General features: G+C 43.0%; 1 protein-coding gene across 1 annotated transcript in view; it reads left to right on the forward strand.

The window, feature by feature from the left end:
- Positions 1–16,402, forward strand: part of SLC6A11 (solute carrier family 6 member 11) — a 423,717-nt gene that overhangs the window by 3,794 nt on the left and 403,521 nt on the right. The gene's annotated exons all lie outside the window — the stretch shown is intronic.

Consider the following 16,402-nt stretch of genomic DNA (forward strand, 5'->3'; position numbering starts at 1 on the left):
CAACTTGTGTACCTAAATAGGTGGGGTTGACTTACTAAAGCCAAATAACATGTTCACATTGCAAGGGAAGTTGCACTTCAGAAATAATTTTTCTCCAGGGCCTAGTACGTGTGGTGAAATTTCACAATGCAAAGCATATCCAATCAAGCGCTAAAAAATATAACAAAAAGCAACATTTTTGTTTGCACATGGTTGGATGATAAAAGTCAGCAGAGCTTTGCCTCATTCACACTCTGGGGAAAATTCCATTGCAAAGTGCAACTTCCCTTGCAAATTGAACAGTCTATTTGTCTTTAGTAAACCAACCCCAGTGATTTAAAGGAAAAAAGGAAAAATATTTTAGAATGTGCCATAAAATAATAAAAAAACAAATGTCAAAGTAAATTGAATATGATTTAGAAATATAAAATTATTGTTTTTATCTGTGATTTTTTTTGCAACATATACAACAATGTTTGTGTCTGCTTAGGATGTACTGCATATGTCTACTTTTTAGGAGGTCAGATATGTAAAATAATAATCCTGATGCTGGTTGGGTATTTTTTTTTTTATATAAATCTGTGACATAGATATAGGAGCTTTTAGGGACCCTTACATTCTTTACTAAAGATACTCAAGATAACTGTAAATCACAGATTTTATGACTCCAGTATTAATCTGTAGTTAGCATGTAAAGGCCATTTCATCCATGACCACATTATGTTTGTAGCCAAGTATATGTTTGGCTGGTCAACACCCCCCTTTTGCTCTAAGTCTGTTTAGCTATCTCTCAATACAGTAAATTAAATAACTGTTCACCTAACTTATGGAGGCAACCAAGCAAAATACTTTATAATGCATTGGTTACAACTGTAGCACCTACAGGAACACATGTTTTCATTCTGTTGTATTTATTAAAACACTTTAGGTTTGAGCACTGAGTGCACCAAAGAAAAGCTGGTGCACCAAAGAAAAATAATTAACTTTAAGAGATGCTCTACAGGCATGAGATGGTGCATAGGCTTCTTAATTTATGTAATTCCATGTAAATATTTAGCCCCTATATTAACTATAGAAATATATATATATATTTTATATTGCACTGAGTATGACTAATAATTTCAATTGGAATACGGATGAAAAGAATGCATTGTCATTCTTTATCTTTATTTATGTGTGACTTAATGCAAACATTTTTCAAACTTTAATAACTTAAACTGCTAGCAAAACAAAAATACCATACCAACTTGTATCTTCTAGATCTCTCCATGAGCACCAAAAAGAGGTGTTATATTATCAAAATACGGGACAAACAGTAAGGCAAAATATAAAGTACTGACTTCTGAGCTTAAAGCTGGCCTTCACCCCAAAAAAGAAATTGCATTTGGCTCCAACTCCTTCCCATTTCCATGATTGAATATTTTTATTTTTATTGCTTTTTACTTTTTTTTGTGTTGCAGGGCAGCGCTTCCTCCTTTCTTGCCTAGGCGTGAATGACACTGCACCTGATCCACGCATGCAGGAATGTGTTAAATGGCTTGGCCTGGCCTTAGGTACCTAACAGAGACCTTTAGCAGATTTGCACTTGCGTCAGTGTGCAAATATGGAGGTACAAGACCTCTGTTTGGTCTGCTGCACATGTGCTGATTTTTTTGGCATGTGCATAGAAAGCCAGGCAGAACCCTTTGACCATCAAAGATTGGGGTTGGGGAAAGCAGTAAAAGGACTAAAGTTCCTCTTAAAATCTAAACTTCAGCTTTACCTTCAATTTTGCACAGTTGTAAAGGCCGGGTCCTCTCCTGTACTGAAATTGCTTACTCTGAATTCACTGTGCACTGTGAGCTTCCTATGGTGTGCATTAGAACCTGCAGCAAGTCAGATAGAGCTAGCCCTATTTCCAGGCTGTCCAGCATCCTCTATCCCTTTGATCCCCCGACTGTTCCTTTCCCATCCCATTCATTCATTGGATTTCAGTTCCTTCAATCATGGACACTTAAAGGATAAGTTCACTTTAAAAAATAAAATAAATGGACATTTGTTAGAGGTAAAAAAAAAGTGCATTCTTTATTATTATATGAGCCTGTAAAGCATTGCACCAGCGATCAGCAGATCACTGGTGCTATGCAGGTCTCCTTCAGACCTGTCAGTGTATCTGTGTGCCTGTACAGATACACTGACAGGAAAAATCAATGCCCTACCACGGCGCTCCACAGCTAGAGATGTACCGAACTGTTCGCCGGCGGACAGTTCCCGGCGAACTTTGCATGTTCGCGTTCGCCTTGGCGGGTGAACATATGCGATGTTCGGTCCGCCTCCTATACATCATCATTGAGGCAAACTTTGACCCTGAACCTCACAGTCAGCAGACACATTCCAGGCCAATCAGCATACCTCCCTCCCAGACCCTCCCACCTCCTATAAATAAGCAAGGGCAGCATCCATCTTAGATCATTTCTGAAGCAGTGTGTTAGTGAGAGCAGGGAAAGTGCTGCTGCTGCTGCTGCTGCTGTTAATAGCTAGGGACAGTTGTTAGTCAGTGTTCCCGGTCTTGTTAGTCAGTGTTCTTGGTACACTCCTGCTGTAAGGACAGCACCCCAAAAAGCCCTTCCTAGGGCTGGTATTTGAGTTTTTTTTTGGATATATATATATATATATATATATATATATATTGTCCCCAAAAACCCTTTTTAGGGCTGGTATTTGAGTATTTTATATATATATATATATATATATATATATATATATATATATATATATCTATTGTGCACTGCAGTTGCCTGCCCGCTGTGTGTGAGAGGCCACAGACCCACCACAGACTGTATTGTGTGCACACCACACTCATTTCAGGTGGCACAGGCACAGTACCTTGCATTTTAAAAAATATTTTTTTTTCCTCTGTCATAATTGCAGTGAGTGCGGTGTCAGGTCCACAGAGTGTACTGTACCCACTGCAGTGCCCACCACTGATATATATATACGGTGGCACAGCATCTTGTTGCAAATTGAAAAAAAATATATTTTTTATTATTGCAGTTGCCTGGGCTGCCAGTGACTGTCAGGTCCACAGAGTGTACTGTGCCCACTGCAGTGCCACTGCCCACCCACCACTGATATATACGGTGGCAGGCATGACTTTTTTTGGATTAGTGTCTGGGGGGGTCTAAAAAGCGTACCTGTGAAGTTTCAGCTCTGTAGCATGTCCAGAACCAGAAAAAAAAGATCATATAGGTGTAAAAGGGGTCCCCACCATCCCTGCTCTACTGAAAAATGATCTTTTTTTTCTGGTTCTGGACATGCTACAGAGCTGAAACTTCACAGGTACACTTTTTAGACCCCCTAGACACTAAATCACACAAAGAAAGTTCTTAAAAATTGTCATTTTTGATAGAGAGCCAATTATTGGAAAAACTAAAAAAAAAAAAAAAAAAAAAAAAATTCTTTGGATTTAGTGTCTGGGGGGTCTAAAGAGTGTACCTGTGAAGTTTCAGCTCTGTAGCATGCCCAGAACCAGAAAAAAAAGATCATATAGTTATAAAAAGGAGGGTTCCCACCATCCCTGCTCTACTGAAAAATGATCTTTTTTTTCTGGTTCTGGACATGCTACAGAGCTGAAACTTCACAGGTACACTTTTTAGACCACCCAGACACCAAATCACACACACACAAAAAAAAGTTCTTAAAAATTGTCATTTTTGATAGAGAGCCAATTATTGAAAAAAAAAAAAAATTCTTTGGATTTATTGTCTGGGGGGTCTAAAAAGTGTACCTGTGAAGTTTCAGCTCTGTAACATGTCCAGAACCACAAAAAAAATAGAATTAGGGTTAGGGCTAGGGTTAGGATTAGGGTCAGGGCTAAGGTTAGGGTTATTTTTAGTGCTTAGGGTTAGAGGGTTAGGGTTAGAGGGGTAGGGGTAGGGTTACTAACTCTAACTGTAAGTATCTCACCGTAACCCTAACCCTATCCCCTAACACTAAACCTAACCCTAACCCTCTAACCATAACCCTAACCCTCTAACCTTAACCCTCTAAGCCTAGCCATAAAAATAACCCTAACCCTGACCCTAGCCCTAGCCCTAGCCCTAGCCCTAAACCTAACCCTAGCCCTATCCCTAACCCTAGCCCTAACCCTAATTCGTAATTTTTTCTGGTTCCGGACATGCTACAGAGCTGAAACTTCACAGGTACAGCTTTTAGACCCCCAGACGTTAAATACAAATAATTTTTTTATTTTTATTTTTTTTAATTTTTCCAATAATTGGCTCTCTATCAAAAAGGACAATTTTAAGAACTTTTTTTGTGTGATTTAGTGTCTGGGGGGTCTAAAAAGTGTACCTGTGAAGTTTCAGCTCTGTAGAATGTCCAGAACCAGAAAAAAAAAATTGAATTAGGGTTAGGGCTAGGGTTAGGGTCAGGGCTAAGGTTAGGGTTATTTTTAGTGCTTAGGGTTAGAGGATTAGAGTTAGAGGGGTAGGGCTACTAACTCTAACCCTAAGTATCTCACACTAAACCTAACCCTAACCCTCTAACCATAACCCTAACCCTCTAACCTTAACCCTAACCCTCTAAGCCTAGCCATAAAAATAACTCTAACCCTAACCCTAGCCCTAACCCTAACCCTAACCCTAGCCCTAGCCCTAACCCTAACCCTAGCCCTAACCCTAATTCGTAATTTTTTTCTGGTTCCAGACATGCTACAGAGCTGAAACTTCACATGTACACCTTTTAGACCCCCCAGACGCTAAATCCCAAGAAATGTTTTATTTTTTTTTATTTTTATTTTTTTTTTAATTTTTCCAATAATTGGCTCTCTATCAAAAAATTACAATTTTTAAGAACTTTTTTTGTGTGATTCAGTGTCTGGGGGTCTAAAACGTGTACCTGTGAAGTTTCAGCTCTGTAGCATGTCCAGAACCAGAAAAAAAAAATTAGAATTAGGGTTAGGGCCAGGGTTAGGGCTAGGGTTAGGGTTAGGGTTAGGGCTAGGGCTAGGGTTATTTTTAGTGCTTAGGGTTAGACTGTTAGGGTTAGGGGTAGGGTTACTAACTCTAACCCTAAGTATCTCACCGTAACCCTAGCCCCTAACACTAAACCTAACCCTAACCCTAACCCTTAAAGCCCAGTTCCTGTCCCATTTTGGTCGGTTCTGGTCTGTTTGCGGTTGTTTGCGGTGCGTTAAACGGGGAGTTTGGTCTGTCACTGTGAAGCGAGCGTAACCCTTACACTACCTGATCGATACAACATCATACCTGATCGTATACACATACTGGATGTTTTAAAGCATGTTATTCCAAACAATTTAGGAATGTGAGGTGATTTATTCCCTTTATGGATTAAAACCCGACTCTGCGTCAACTAAGTAATTTTCCATGGGAGTTTTGCCATGGATCCCCCTCCGGCATGCCACAGTCCAGGTGTTAGTCCCCTTGAAACAACTTTTCCATCACTATTGTGGCCAGAAAGAGTCCCTGTGGGTTTTAAAATTCGCCTGCCTATTGAAGTCTATGGCGGTTCGCCCGGTTCGCCGGTTCGCGAACATTTGCCGATGTTCGCGTTCGCCGCTCGTGAACATTAAATTTTATGTTCGCGACATCACTATCCACAGCGCCGTGGTGGTTCATTGAGAATTACAAGCCGATATTGGCAAAGGATGTCGGTACATGTAGATCATGAATTCACAGAACTCTGTGAAAGAATTATGCAGCTGTGTGGGCGGAGCCTCGCATGGCCACACTGATTTATAAACTGACAGCTAGACAGCTACAACTTCTCCCAGTACTACTGTCACAGGGAGGGGGGCAGCGGCTGCAGCATTGGGCGTATGTTACATGTTCCACCCTAAAAATGGGTGGAACATGTAACGTGTTCCCAAAGGTGAACTTTTCCTTGAATCACTTTCAGACCGAAGGATTTTCCCCCTTAATGACCAGGCCCTATTTTGCGATTCGGCACTGCGTTACTTTAACGGACAATTGCGCGGTCATGCAACGCTGTACCTAAAAAAAAATTGATGTCCTTTTTTTCCTACAAATAGAGCTTTCTTTTGGTAGTATTTGATCACCAGTGCAATTTTTATTTTTTGCACTATAAACAAAAAAAGAGCGACAATTTTGCAAAAAAAAAAAAAAACAATATTTTTCACATTCTGCTATATAACATTCCCCAAAAAAAATTAAAAATCAAAATTTTTTAACATTTTAGGCCAATTGGTTTTCTGCTACATATTTTTGGTAAAAATAAGCATATTTTAATTGGTTTGTGCAAAAGTTATTGCTTTTACTAACTACGGGAAAGATTTATGTCATTTTTCTTGTTTTTCTTTGTTTTTTTTACTAGTAATGGCTGCGATCTACGATTTTTAGTGGGACTGCAACATTGCAGATCAGACCCCTAACTGAAATTTTTGACACTTTTTGGGGGACCAGTGACATTACTACAGTAATCAGTGCTAAAAATATGCTCTGTTACGTTAATAATGACACTGGCAGGAAAGGGGTTAACAGTATAGGTGATCAAGGCGTGAAATGTAAGCCTAGGGGAGTGATTCTAACTTTAGGGGGTTGGGCTTGTGAGATGACCACAGAGACATGCGATCCTATATAGCAGGATTGCATAGCCTCTGTGATCATCCGAGGGAGAAGGATGGATGGCCGTGTTTACATCAGCCGTCAATCCTTCTCTGTCAGTGGGGGGGAGGGGGAGATTGCTGGTGTGCAATCGGAGCCGTCTGACACTAGCGCCAGCTTTCCCGCTGACAATCGGGGGCGGAAGCACGCCGCCGGAGGCGCGTGCTCGCCCCTAGCTCCTCTTAGGCAGATGACGTTTATTAACGTGAATCTGCCTGGGAGAGCCACTTTGCCAAATTAAAGCAACCTGCCAGTTCCTCTCACCAGCCATAACCTCTCTGCAATGCATAGAGAAGCACATAAACCCAGCAGTCATATAACTGTGTCAAAAATAAAGTATGAAATGAAATGTCTTTATAAAAAAAATGGCATATTGATGAGGGTGGAACCAGGAAGGAAAAATAATTAATATCACACAGATATAGTTTATTGAAATGTTTTTTTTATAAAAAAGCATTTATTAGTTATTAAATCCAATATTGCATACATAAACAGAGAAACAAGGGCCATGTCAAGCCCATAATACACTATACACAGAGTGATATCAGATGTAGGTATAACATCTAATCATGCAGAAAAATCCAACATGTTTCATAGTATATAAATCTCGCTTCTTCAGGGCTTTTTGTTGTCCGGATGTAATCCACAAATGTCACAAGTAGCATTGGATATTTTCCGGTTAGTGGAAGACCGAACAATATATACACATCCCAAACCGTGGGCGTGCAAGTACTCATGCTGGCCAGAAACACACCTAGAGCTTCAATATGGGAGATATATAATTTCCCTGACTGCCCATAATGTTAACAGCGCGTTCCTCCGCAGTGGGATGTCTGGGTCTCCCGAGGCCCCACCTATCCAACAATCAGTGGGGCCTCGAGAGATCCAGACATCCCACTGCAGAGGAACGCGCTGTTGACATTATGGGATGCTACTTGCCTTGACTTTTGATTCATGTGCGGTCAGGGACATTATATATCTCCCATATTGAAGCTCCATCTGTGTCTCTGGCAAGCGTGAGTGCTTGCACACCCAGGGTTTGGGATGTGTATATATTGTTCGGTCTCCCCCTAACTGGGACATATCCAATGCTACTTATTGTGTCATTTGTGGATTAAAGGCAGAGAACAAAAAGCCCTGAAGAAACGGGATGTATAGACCGCGAAACATGTTGGCATTTTCTGCATAATTAGATGTTATACCTATGACTGATGTCGCTCTATGTATAGTGTAGTATGGGCTTGATATGACCCTTGTTTCTTTATGTTTATGTATGCAATATTGGATTTAAAAACTAATAAATGCTTTTTTATAAAAAAATGTTTGAACAAACTATATCTGTGTGATATTAGGGGTTGTTTTATGGGAGTTACCATCTAAAAAGCCCCTCTTTGCCCGTCAAGGACATTTCAGGTTTATAGAGCTAAAATTTCACTTGCACTTTTGCCAATTTTCACACAAAATTTGATGTTAATCTGCTGCTCCAGATTCCTGCCACTCATTTTCTGCCAACAGAGCAATGCACACAGGTTATTTCTTCTATTACTCCGTAATAAATGAGTCAACTGATCTGTATATCAAGCAAATGCAAGTTAGGCCATATCAGGACACGCTTGAGTGTGGATGGCTGTGATTTAGCACTATAGTGCTACATTGTGGATATTCCGAAAGTTAAATTGTCACACCTTGTATGATGATGTCTGCCATTAACATATATTCTTTCTTGAAATGTTTGTGCTCAGTTAGATTGCAGAAAGACAGCATTAAGAGGATACTTATTAATAATTTGTATTTATTTGCATGAGTAGGTATAAAAGTGGTCAAAGCATTTTAGTTTTAAAAGCTTTTTATTGAAGTTAAATTTCAAACAGAAAATATGAAGCCTGTTTGCCCAACAGTTGCATATATAGTACTTATCATTAAACTTCATAGGAGGGTAATACAGAAACAGGTGTAGAGGGTAGGGGGAAAGAATAGAGAGGAAAAGGAAAAGCGGTAGGTGGTATTCTAGTATGACTGTATATTACCAAGTAGACTAATAACTGATAAAGGTAACAAACAAATGATCTCTAACAAAGGACTACTTATGATTAGTGTTGAGCGAACACGGACTGTATTATTCGTGTTCGTACCGAATAATTGGATTTTTTGTACCCGAACACGGACACGGACACTTTACTGTATGTTTGGGTAAAAATCCGTGTTCGGTCGTTTTATTTCCGGGTTTTGCATGCTTTGGCGCTCTTTTCATGGCGGGCTTTCAACAGCCAATCAACAATCGTTTAACTGGTGTGCCTTAAGCCATCCCAGCCATGCCTGCAAATGTCTCAGTAGCTGTGATTGGCCGTCTGAAGCATGTGACCAAGTCTTTATAAGTTCGAGGCAGCCGCAGCGGCGTCATTATGCTGCTTAGATTCAGGGACAGAGCACACATCAACGTGCTGGCTGCTGATTAGGGAAAGATAGGCAGGAAAAAACCATTTGTGTCCGGATAGAATTGAGGGACAGGTCGGAGTGTTTAGGCAGGGCGAGTTGTAGGCATTTTAGGGATAGAGTCTGCTGAATTATATAGGGTCAGTGTCTTCTACAAACTACAATCGATATTGCTGTGTGGGGGGTGGGGTCTGCACTCAATCCTGATCTACGATCTCTTCTCAATCCTGTTAGGGACAGAGTCTGCTGAATTTTAGGGAAACTGTGTTCTACAAACTACAATCGATATTGCTGTGTGGTGTGGGATTGGAGATAGGCAGGTGTCAGTGATCCACATCCATTTTTCTGTGTGTGAGCTGCAGTGAACACAATCTTTTTGGGCTGCAGTGAACACAATCTTTTTGGGCTGCAGTGAACACAATCTTTTTGGGCTGCAGTGAACACAATCTTTTTGGGGTGCAGTGAACAAAATCTTTTTGGGGTGCAGTGAACACAATCCTTTTTGGTGTGCAGTGAACACAATCTTTGTGGGGTGCAGTGAACAAAATCCTTTGTGGGGTGCAGTGAACACAATCTTTTTGGGGTGCAGTGAACAAAATCCTTTTTGGGGTGCAGTGAACAACATCCTTTTTGGGGTGCAGTGAACACAATCTTTTTGGGGTGCAGTGAACAAAATCCTTTGTGGGGTGCAGTGAACACAATCTTTTTGGGGTGCAGTGAACACAATCTTTTTGGGGTGGAGTGAACAACATCCTTTTTGGGGTGCAGTGAACAAAATCCTTTTTGGGGTGCAGTGAACAAAATCATTTTTGGGGTGCAGTGAACACAATCTTTTTGGGGTGCAGTGAACACAATCTTTGTGGGGTGCAGTGAACACAATCTTTTTGGGGTGGAGTGAACAACATCCTTTTTGGGGTGCAGTGAACAACATCCTTTTTGGGGTGCAGTGAACACAATCTTTTTGGGGTGCAGTGAACACAATCTTTGTGGGGTACAGTGAACAGAATCTTTGTGGGGTGCAGTGAACACAATCTTTGGGGGGTACAGTGAACACAATCTTTGTGAGGTGCAGTGAACACAATCTTTGTGGGGTGCAGTGAACACAATCATTGTGGGGTGCAGTGAACTCAATCTTTGTGGGGTACAGTGAACACAATCTCATACTGAAGGTTTGAGGGTGCTGCCTGTTCCATACTCCCCCTACTCCTCATCTAGCCTTTTAGGGGTACAAACAATAGTAATTGGGGCCTAGTGTGGTTGTGTACGTGTGATATACATACACTTTTTTGGGATCATATTTTCTATTCCGCTATTTAATCAAAAACCTTTGGGGATCAGTTAAATTGGGGGATAGTCTGTGTTGGTACGTGTGAGAGAGATCCACCTTTCCAAGTTGTTGGGGTTCATCTCATACTTCTGAAGGTTTGAGGGTGCTGCCTGTTCCATACTCCCCCTACTCCTAGCCTTTTAGGGGTACAAACAATAGTAATTGGGGCCTAGTGTGGTTGTGTACGTGTGATATACATACACTTTTTTGGGATCATATTTTCTATTCCGCTATTTAATCAAAAACCTCTGGGGATCAGTTAAATTGGGGGATAGTCTGTGTTGGTACGTGTGAGAGAGATCCACCTTTCCAAGTTGTTGGGGTTCATCTCATACTTCTGAAGGTTTGAGGGTGCTGCCTGTTCCATACTCCCCCTACTCCTAGCCTTTTAGGGGTACAAACAATAGTAATTGGGGCCTAGTGTGGTTGTGTACGTGTGATATACATACACTTTTTTGGGATCATATTTTCTATTCCGCTATTTAATCAAAAACCTTTGGGGATCAGTTAAATTGGGGGATAGTCTGTGTTGGTACGTGTGAGAGAGATCCACCTTTCCAAGTTGTTGGGGTTCATCTCATACTTCTGAAGGTTTGAGGGTGCTGCCTGTTCCATACTCCCCCTACTCCTAGCCTTTTAGGGGTACAAACAATAGTAATTGGGGCCTAGTGTGGTTGTGTACGTGTGATATACATACACTTTTTTGAGATCATATTTTCTATTCCGCTATTTAATCAAAAACCTTTGGGGATCAGTTAAATTGGGGGATAGTCTGTGTTGGTACGTGTGAGAGAGATCCACCTTTCCAAGTTGTTGGGGTTCATCTCATACTTCTGAAGGTTTGAGGGTGCTGCCTGTTCCATACTCCCCCTACTCCTAGCCTTTTAGGTGTACAAACAATAGTAATTGGGGCCTAGTGTGGTTGTGTACGTGTGATATACATACACTTTTTTGGGATCATATTTTCTATTCCGCTATTTAATCAAAAACCTTTGGGGATCAGTTAAATTGGGGGATAGTCTGTGTTGGTACGTGTGAGAGAGATCCACCTTTCCAAGTTGTTGGGGTTCATCTCATACTTCTGAAGGTTTGAGGGTGCTGCCTGTTCCATACTCCCCCTACTCCTAGCCTTTTAGGGGTACAAACAATAGTAATTGGGGCCTAGTGTGGTTGTGTACGTGTGATATACATACACTTTTTTGGGATCATATTTTCTATTCCGCTATTTAATCAAAAACCTTTGGGGATCAGTTAAATTGGGGGATAGTCTGTGTTGGTACGTGTGAGAGAGATCCACCTTTCCAAGTTGTTGGGGTTCATCTCATACTTCTGAAGGTTTGAGGGTGCTGCCTGTTCCATACTCCCCCCTACTCCTAGCCTTTTAGGGGTACAAACAATAGTAATTGGGGCCTAGTGTGGTTGTGTACGTGTGATATACATACACTTTTTTGGGATCATATTTTCTATTCCGCTATTTAATCAAAAACCTTTGGGGATCAGTTAAATTGGGGGATAGTCTGTGTTGGTACGTGTGAGAGAGATCCACCTTTCCAAGTTGTTGGGGTTCATCTCATACTTCTGAAGGTTTGAGGGTGCTGCCTGTTCCATACTCCCCCTACTCCTAGCCTTTTAGGGGTACAAACAATAGTAATTGGGGCCTAGTGTGGTTGTGTACGTGTGATATACATACACTTTTTTGGGATCATATTTTCTATTCCGCTATTTAATCAAAAACCTTTGGGGATCAGTTAAATTGGGGGAATAGTCTGTGTTGGTACGTGTGAGAGAGATCCACCTTTCCAAGTTGTTGGGGTTCATCTCATACTTCTGAAGGTTTGAGGGTGCTGCCTGTTCCATACTCCCCCTACTCCTAGCCTTTTAGGGGTACAAACAATAGTAATTGGGGCCTAGTGTGGTTGTGTACGTGTGATATACATACACTTTTTTGGGATCATATTTTCTATTCCGCTATTTAATCAAAAACCTTTGGGGATCAGTTAAATTGGGGGATAGTCTGTGTTGGTACGTGTGAGAGAGATCCACCTTTCCAAGTTGTTGGGGTTCATCTCATACTTCTGAAGGTTTGAGGGTGCTGCCTGTTCCATACTCCCCCTACTCCTAGCCTTTTAGGGGTACAAACAATAGTAATTGGGGCCTAGTGTGGTTGTGTACGTGTGATATACATACACTTTTTTGGGATCATATTTTCTATTCCGCTATTTAATCAAAAACCTTTGGGGATCAGTTAAATTGGGGGATAGTCTGTGTTGGTACGTGTGAGAGAGATCCACCTTTCCAAGTTGTTGGGGTTCATCTCATACTTCTGAAGGTTTGAGGGTGCTGCCTGTTCCATACCCCCCCTACTCCTCATCTAGCCTTTTAGGGGTACAAACAATAGTAATTGGGGCCTAGTGTGGTTGTGTACGTGCGAGATACATACACTTTTTTTGATCATATTTCCTATTCCGCTATTCAATAAAAACCTTTGAGGATCAATTGAATTGCGGGATAGTCTGTGTCGGTACGTGTGAGAGAGATCCACCTTTCCAAGTTGTTGGGGTTCATCTCATACTTCTGAAGGTTTGAGGGTGCTGCCTGTTCCATACTCCCCCTACTCCTCATCTAGCCTTTTAGGGGTACAAACAATAGTAATTGGGGCCCAGTGTGGTTGTGTACGTGTGATATACATACACTTTTTTTGGATCATATTTTCTATTCCGCTATTTAATTTAACTGGGCCTCCATGCGAGACCTGTGTGCCTTGTTGCGCTGTTTTGAGTACTCCACCAACATGGCCAGTGGCAATGACGCCGTTCTCAGCTTAACTATCCCACTTCTATGCCTCCTTGAAAAAACAATTCGGGCGATGATGGAAGAGGATGTGGCACAGGATGAGGAGGAGGAGGAGGATGAAGAGGTAACATTTCCAAGGCTTTCAGGGCAGTCATTCGCAAGGGGCTCCGAGGGTGGGTTCCTGCACACGCAAACGCCAGGGACGCAATTGTCCAGCAGGGGCACAGTTCTGGAGGATGAGGAGGATGAGGAGGAGGAGGAGCTGGAGGAGGAGATGGAACCATGTTCACAGCAGGGTGGCACCCAGGCCAGCTCATGGCCATCACTGGTGCGTGGCTGGGGGGATACAGAGGACACGGACGATACACCTCCCACAGAGGACAGCCTTTCGTTGCCTCTGGGCAGCCTGGCACACATGAGCGATTACATGCTGCAGTGTCTCCACAACGACCGCCGAGTTGCCCACATTCTAACTTGTGCTGATTACTGGGTGGCCACGCTGCTGGATCCCCGTTACAAGGACAACGTACCGTCCTTAATTCACTCACTGGAGCGCGATCGCAAGATGCGCGAGTACAAGCGCACGCTGGTAGACGCCATGCTGCTGGCATTCCCATCTGACAGCGGGGCCACAGTGGAAGCACAAGGCAGAGGAGGAGGAGGAGGAGGTCGCCAACGCAACCAGGGCACCGCCAGCACCTCAGAAGGCAGGGTTAGCATGGCCGAAATGTGGAAAAGCTTTGTCAGCACGCCACAACAAACAGCAGCACCAGCAGCTCAGATGGAACGTCTTAGCAGGAGGCAGCATTTTACCAACATGGTGGAGCAGTATGTGTGCACACGCCTACATGTAGTGAATGACGGGTCTGCCCCCTTCAACTTCTGGGTCTCCAAATTGGGCACATGGCTTGAGCTTGCCCTTTACGCCTTGGAGGTGCTGGCGTGCCCTGCAGCCAGTGTATTATCTGAACGGGTATTTAGCACGGCTGGGGGCGTTATAACAGACAAGCGCAGCCGCCTGTCCAGAGACAATGTGGACAAGCTCACGTTCATTAAAATGAACCAGGCATGGATCCCACGGGACTTTTCCGTACCTTATGCAGAATAGCAATGGATACCGACCTTACCCACCCATTGTTCCATTTTTGCTCTTTCTCACTCTTTTGGGGTGTACCCTCATTTAAAATTTTTGAAAAGAAGCAGTGTTGGCTACCTCGTCCTCCTCCTCAGGGCCAGATTAATGTAGGGGCTATTGGAGCTGCAGCTCCAGGCCCCTACCTTTTATATAGGCCCCGGGTTGGCCATATTCACTGTTACCGCTCTTCTGTCACTTGTAAACACAGAAGTCTGGCTTCTATGCTCGCTTCCCCAGGCAGCACCCTCAGAACCTCCCCACACAGCGTGAAGGCCGGACAAGGAGGGACAGTTGGCGATGCATGGATGTGTTTATGGGCTTCAGAGACAGCATCCCATGTTGAATTAGGCATGCATGGCTGCACCCTTCCTCCTCTGGGTGCATGGCAAGGCACGGCCCTTAAGGCCCTTCAAAATCCTCAGCACCAAGCCCATGATGCTGTTAATCCGGCCCTGGTCCTCCTCCACCGCCGCTTCCACCTACACCGCCCATAGGTGTGCGCAGCCTATTGCATTAAGGTGTGCACCCCAAAGTTGAAATACACATGCATGTGTTTGCCAGCAGGGAGAGTAATGTATCGGGGCCATGTACCTGTAGGCAAGGAGAAATAGAGCAGAGCAGGTCCCAGGGAGATCTTTCCCATCTCCTCACTGGCAATGCTATGTGCCCTAGGTGATTAGGGTGTGCCCAGGCACACCCAGCACACCCTGTGCGCACGCCTATGTCACCGCTAGGCTTGTGACGGTATCAGATTTTCATGCTGCGATTAATTGATTAAGGTTTTGCCACGGTATACGGTATTATCACGGTATTCTATTATTAAATTTAAATTATTAAATTTCCACCTCACTTCAATTTCATTGCTGAATTTAGGGGCTTTGGTTCACTTATGCACATTATTATATAGTCAGTCAGTACAGACTCTGTGAACCAGGCCTAAAATAGGTCATCAAGCAGTGTCTGGCCTAACTGGTGATAACTGGTTCTGGCGCTCGGCTCCGATCCGATGGCCTGGTCATTAAGAGGGCAAATCCTTGTGGTCAAGAAGTGGTTAAACCTGAAGGAGGTGTTGTTTATAAATTACTTTACTATTGCTTTAGGCCTGGTTCACATGTATGCGGGTTGGTGGTTCACATTTGCACAGGCATAGCAGCCCATTGATTTGAATGGGCTGCTATGCCCTCATTTTCCGCAGAAAAAAGGTGCATGCAGCATTTTTTTAAAATTCAGTGGCCTTGAAATCCATCCTGCTTTTGCACCATGCGACTAACCTGCAGTTCCTGCTCTGGCAAGCTTTCTGCATTTTTTGTATACGTGGGCACGGCATTTAAAAATAAACAGTTTGCGTGTGCAGCAACGGCAGGTAAGTCGCATGGTGCAAAAGAAGGATGGATTTCATGGCCACTGCATTTTTTTAAATTCTGCATGCACCTTTTTTCAGCTGAAAACGCAGGCATAGCAGCTCAAGCCCATTCACATCAATGGGCTGCTATGCCTGTGCAAATGTGGGCCCCCAACCCGCATACATGTGAACCAGGCCTAAAGCAATAGTAAAGTCATTAATTGGTTAAACCTGCAGGAGGACCGGTGTTTTTATCTATTAATGACTTTACTATTGCTTTAGGCCTGGTTCACATGTATGCGGGTTGGGGGCCCACATTTGCACAGGCATAGCAGCCCATTGATGTGAATGGGCTTGAGCTGCTATGCCTGCGTTTTCAGCTGAAAAAAGGTGCATGCAGAATTTAAAAAAATGCAGTGGCCATGAAATCCATCCTTCTTTTGCACCATGCGACTTACCTGCCGTTGCTGCACACGCAAACTGTTTATTTTTAAATGCCGTGCCCACGTATACAAAAAATGCAGAAAGCTTGCCAGAGCAGGAACTGCAGGTTAGTCGCATGGTGCAAAAGCAGGATGGATTTCAAGGCCACTGAATTTAAAAAAAATGCTGCATGCACCTTTTTTCTGCGGAAAATGAGGGCATAGCAGCCCGTTCAAATCAATGGGCTGCTATGCCTGTGCAAATGTGGGCCGCCAACCCGCATACATGTGAACCGCCAACCCGCATACATGTGAACCACCAACCCGCATACATGTGAACCAGGCCTA

Source organism: Pelophylax lessonae (genome assembly GCF_965119305.1).
Source record: "Pelophylax lessonae genome assembly, chromosome: 8".
NCBI classification, from domain to species: Eukaryota; Metazoa; Chordata; class Amphibia; order Anura; family Ranidae; genus Pelophylax; species Pelophylax lessonae.